Source organism: Zonotrichia albicollis, chromosome 3 (genome assembly GCF_047830755.1).
Source record: "Zonotrichia albicollis isolate bZonAlb1 chromosome 3, bZonAlb1.hap1, whole genome shotgun sequence".
In the NCBI taxonomy this organism is placed as follows: Eukaryota; Metazoa; Chordata; class Aves; order Passeriformes; family Passerellidae; genus Zonotrichia; species Zonotrichia albicollis.
Genome location: NC_133821.1, coordinates 102,323,964 through 102,329,963, shown reverse-complemented (window position 1 = coordinate 102,329,963; position 6,000 = coordinate 102,323,964).

Genomic DNA, 6,000 nt, shown 5'->3' with positions numbered 1-6,000 from the left:
CCCTGGCAATTTCATCTTCAGCTTCCTCTTGAGAAGCCAACACAAACTAAGCACATTTCAGCGACATGGTTGGCAGGGTTTGTGTTTGCATCCTGATCGCATGTGGTTCAACAGATGATTTTTCTAAGCACTTAAAGAGCTGCAAAGAAAGCAGCATTTCTGGGTTTAGTACTTTAATCACAGTTTAATGATGTATTGTGCTTTTACTGCTCCCTTGCTCTACAGTTTTTCTTCCCCAACACTTATTTCTGATCTTCAGGGTGTATTTAAGCACCACAAAATGTAGCAGATTGCAAAGCACTTACTGTGTATCTTGGCACTGATTGCATTACCAGTTCTGTTTTTCTCTCCACAGTTATTACTTATGATACTTATATGAGACCTTCCCCCAGATATCTTAATTGATATTGATGTTATTGATGACTGTGGTTTGAGAACTCTTGTCTCTGTTCCTGTAGGGCATTTTGCTCTCAGATTGCACCAAATACTAGTTATCTTTTTTACTCTATAGTATTTTAAACCACATAGATGTTAGTGGATTATTTAAATAACTTTTCCTTCAGTGTGGAAATAGGGTTTCCTACAGCTAGTTTGAACTCATCACTCCAGGGAAGTTTGAGAAGATATCACAGTATGGCCACAGGAGCCACAACCACTTTTGGTTGATTATTGTCACATTGCACAGTGACAATCAGCAGCTTTTTTCCTCTTAACTGTCACAACTAATGAAAAAGTCCCAACAAAAATCTTGCTGCTTCATAGAATCACCTAACAATTTGTATTGGAAGGGATTTTTAAGGGTAGTCTAGTCCAACCCTCCTTCAATGAGAAGGAAAAGCTTCTACTAGATCAGGTTTCTCAGAACCCAGTCCAACTCAGCCTTGAATGTTTCCAGGGATGGAGTACCCACAACTCCCTGGGTAACCTGTTCCGGAAGTTTGAGATAGCCTCACTTAACCTGATTAACAAAATTCATGGCATGATATAAAAGTTCCCAGAATTGCTTTGGTTTTGTTCTAACCTAAGCACCAGCTGCTTCAACTGAAGTATTAAAATAAATTGTAGAGGATTTCTACAGTCAGTGGATTTTGTAAAACTTCTGATGCTTTACCAAAATTGTCCACAAGAGCTGAACATGTTGGAAAATTCATCTCCAGCTGAGATAAATTCAGTTATTCTTAAATATTGCATTATATTATTTTGGACTTTAGTTGCTTGACGATATCTTTCTAAGATAACAGAGCTTTGGAGGCATTTGTGTGTGCGTTTAACTCATTCTTGCTATGTTTGAACTTTTTGTGTATAATCTCTTACTGCTGTTAATTGAGACAATCAGTTCTCAGGGAACTTACATAATACTAAGTAGAAAAACTAAAATAAATTAAAATGTGTCCCTGGTACACATCAGAAATGCTAAAATATGTTGATTAAATGCTGACATGTGTGAGCCAAGCATGTGAATCAGGTGAAGAAAAATATTAAGTTTAAACATGTAAATAAAGGTGAATTCTTTTCCCTAAAGGAGCCAAGCCAGCCCTTCAAGAAACAGCAAAACCTGAGAAGTCTCCCCAACACAGGATCCATGCACGAGTTGAGAGAAGTTACAAATCCTCCGTGAGAGACCAGACTTGGGAATTACTCCTCAGTGGCAGTTGAGGAATTAACCTGAATTAATGATTTGGTTTTAGTAACTTTAAAAAAAAGATGTGCACTTCTAACATGTCTAAGCTAGTTGAGCAGGAAAATAGAATAAACATTAAAATACAGGACATGCTCAAATGAAACATTATCACTAAACATCTTTGTATATCAAGTGCCCAATGTAACTAAATCTGCAGTAGAACAAGCTGAATGGGCATTTCTGAGACTTTCTGTATGGCTGAGAAGCTAAAAAATAAGGTTCTTTATTTGTGCCATTACAGACCTTCAGCCTCAGTTTTTGTTGCCTTAGATGCTCCAATATCCCTGTGAGTACCAGTCTCCAGTGAAATTAACTAGAGGAAATTTATAAAGGAGATTTAATTATAGGTCCAAGACTTGTTTTTTTTTTTTTACTTCTATCTTATATTCCGTTACTAAGTTTCCATTTTTCAGATTTCTTGTTTCTATGTATTGATATAATAAAAAATATTAAAATGTAAAAAGAAATTACAAAAATGTAACACACATAGTTGTGTTTGCACAGCCTGAAAACCACAACTTTGATGCTTTAGTGATTGTAACAAATATGAAATAAAAAAAATTCTAGGATAAAATGCCTGTCAGGTATGCCTCAAATTGAAATTCTCAAGACTTTGCTTTATTTTTTGGCTGTTAAAAGTAGCTGGAAGAAAACAGGACCTTTGTTTCATAAGAGTTTGTTTCCTTCCACTATTTCTTTCCTACCCTAAACCACAGATTGTAATCCTGTTGTCACCACAGTCTGTCGTGGGAATATGATATGATGCTGTTCTCACTGCTGGCAAAATGTGTTTCAACTCAGAAACACAGGGAACCACATTGTATAATCCCTTTCCTCAGTTTATATGACAGAGTCAGAGTCAGCCCTAATGTATTAAATGGGTAGTGAGTAAAGTGTTGAGATAAGAAAAAGAATCAGAAAGAAGAATGTTCTGGGTGTATGAAAAATAATCTCAATTTCTTCAAATGTGTCGGTACCTCTTACTTACTGAAAACTAGCTTGTGCACCAGGGTCAATGTGTTCAAATATCTTAGATAAGTCTCCTCAGGCTTGAGACACAAGGTCAGATATTGTGAACAAAAATTTCATCCTGGGCTCTACGCTTTCTGCACAAAACTGTGCAAATTGTCTTGCAGAAGCACATGATGTGCAGTGGCAGGATCCCCCTGTCAGAAGGGCACCAGCACAGCATAGCATGGTTCATGCCAATGCAAAGGGATGCTCTGCAAAATGATTGAATCCTCAGGACCTGCCTTATGTCATCTGTTCTCTTGCCAGGGTGTGACTCCAGGTTTTGTATTATTTCATCACAAAGAAGTCGTGACCTCTTTCAATCCCAGCTGCTGTTTTCCTCCACTTCCCTCTCGTTAAATCAATACTAGCACAGGAAGTGAAATTTGACATGTGAATGTTCACATCTAATCTTAATCTGTTAAAATTTGAAAAGAAGAAAAAAAGATCAATAACTGTACAGATAATTTTTTATTAGACACAAGGATCTTTATCAGAAAAGGAAGGTTATATGAGAAACAACATATAGGATATTGGATGTACCACAATGATCTGCAGATTTCCCACTAAGCTTTTTGTGCACCTGGAACAAGGAATGTGCTTAGAATCTATTTTTACTTTTCATTATGGAAATGTGAAGATTATGAAGAATGTTACACAAAATCTTTATGGGTTAGGACAGAACATAAAGATCATCCTCTGAAGAACTGCTCACCTTGAATCTCTCCATAGGTTCTGGCCAACAGGAAGACAAGAAGTCTCTATACTTACAAGTAATCATAGCTGCAAACCCTGCATTTTACTTGCCTCAATTTGCGCACTGAGTTGATTGAAGGTAGAGCAAGATCTGCTCAGAGGATTGTCAAGGTTATCAAAATACACTCTCAATGTTTACAGCAAGGAAGGAAAATAATGAAAGATTCATACTACCAGCACAGTTAATGAAGGAAGAGGTGCAGACAGCACACATGAGTTTCTTTTCTCTGCTGATCTCTGAAGAAAAGCCAGGCCATTCTCATCTTGATGAAATGCCAACAGGTGGAGTTAAAATTGGAACTACAGGAAGAAGCAAGACATTGTTGGAAATAGATCTGCACAAGGAAGTCTTGAAAGTGAAGGAAAAATAGACATAGATATTTGAGTTACAAATTACATTTTAACTACCTAATCTGTGAATGAGGACCTTGAGCATAGTGTGACTTTCCTACTCCAAGGACAACCCTTCCCCACCTGCATGGCCTGGTGCTTCTTGATAGGCCATTTTCTGGGGAAGCTGAAAACCTGAGCTTTAGTCCTTTCAGTCTGAGATAAGTCAAACAGACACATTCAGGTGCAAAATGCAGCTGAGACCTCCCATACAGTTTATAAGGATCAATAATCCCTTTTCAACTGATAACTGTGGCAGATGAAATGGACATATCCCAGAGCAGTTCACAGTCCACCCTGCCTTGCTCCTGAATTCAGCACTCCAAAGGCAGTGACTTGTTTGTCTACTCAGTTCAAAATACACAACTCTGTGAATATGAATAGGAAGTTCCTGTGCACGTTATGTCTAGAGCATTTCTAATTGTAATATAATTCTGACTTTCAGGAAGGTTGGTCAGATGTGAAAATGTAAAGGGAACTGATCCTGATGATAACGATAAGGACAAAGGGGCGTTTGGTGTTTAGCTCATGTTTTCTTAGAACAAGGCCTGATAATAAAAGGGAACAAAAGAAATGTGATGAATGAGAGTGAGGCTCTTAAGAGAAAACAAAACACAGTTGCAAACAAAGATAGTGAAATAATAGGGATCCTTTAAAACAGTTGGTGCTTTCCCCCAGAACCTAAAAGACACAAAATTCACACAGGCCAAAAAGGCTGATTGCTAAATATTTATGTGTTTGTAAAAGGTGTATTTTGGAGTCAGAAGGAGTCAGGGCTGGATGATTTGCTGACTGAATGGGACATTGATTTGGTCAATTGAAACTTCAGTGCTCCTAAAACTTCAAAGGCTTGTTTAAATAGTATAGCTATCCTGTATTTCAAATGAAAAATATCCTTATACATGAGCATTTCCCTGTTTTCAGATTTTGCAAAATGAAATTTGGCACTTAGCAGGGGGACACAAAATGGCAAGCATAAAAACTCATCAAGTGTATCTGCATTTTTTGGCATCCAGTTTAGATGAAATGGAAATAATAAAAATTATTGAGGCGAGTAACCAGGTCAAGACCTGATGTCTTCCAGTGCAAACAAATGCAGGTGCTTTGGTTTCCTTTTACAGAAATACTGGCAATATATAAACCCTTCAGCTTTCTTTGTCTCCATTGTAGTCAAATATGTAAGAAGTAACAATAGAAATCACATTACCATATGTGCACTGCCAAGTTTAAACAAGGATTAATTCAAAAGCAAAAATTCTTGCATTTCTGATGCATCACTGGGCCAGTGTGCAATTCATTCATCCCCACAGTGCTCCAAAGATGCCTGGCCTAAAATCCCTCGGGAAGAACCTCAGACACTCCAGCAGGCCCCCAGGACCTCACCTGTGCTGCCACTGGTCAGGCAACACTTCACCACATTGTAGCTCCCAAATACTCCTCTCATGGATGAGTTAATGGCTGTGATGCCTTCATCTCTGAGTTTGGCCTGAGCAGAGCCATTCTTCCCCAGGAGACCCAGGAGCTCCAAACATGTGAGATCATGGGGCACTTCCACAGAATGAGGATGGATAATTCCTGTACGGCTCCTCTGCACCCCCACCTCAAACACCAGTCAGCAGATAAAAGAACAACTCAAATGAAGGGAATTCTGGAGAGTGGAGTGTTACACAGCCCCTCAGATGGAGAGGAAGGTCTGCTGGGGCACACAGAGAAAGTGGCTGGCCTGGCACAGAGATGCAGTCAATGCTCATGTGCCAATGTTGGCCCCTATTGACCAATATACAAACTCACATCTAACCATGCACATCTGCATATATGTGCCTTTTACTTCTCTGTGTAAGATGTAGATTGGGCTGATGCACACTTGGACAAAAGTAACTTTACTTTTCTAGACTTTGGTGGTGCAGCTGTGAAAATCTGACCTTCTTCTTGCAGTGGGGAATAACTGCAGATATAATTCTAGTAACTTGAGGGTTTGGGATTTGTTCTAATTATTTTTTTTTTTTAGCTATGGGAGGACTACCTAGAGCCCTCTTAGCACAGATTCCCCCCCTCCTGATCCCAAAGAAATAGTTTCCATTTTTGACACAAAAGATTCTGCTCATAAGATACAGAATAACTTCTAAGTGAGAAGTGTGATCAACACATGCTTGAAAGCATTT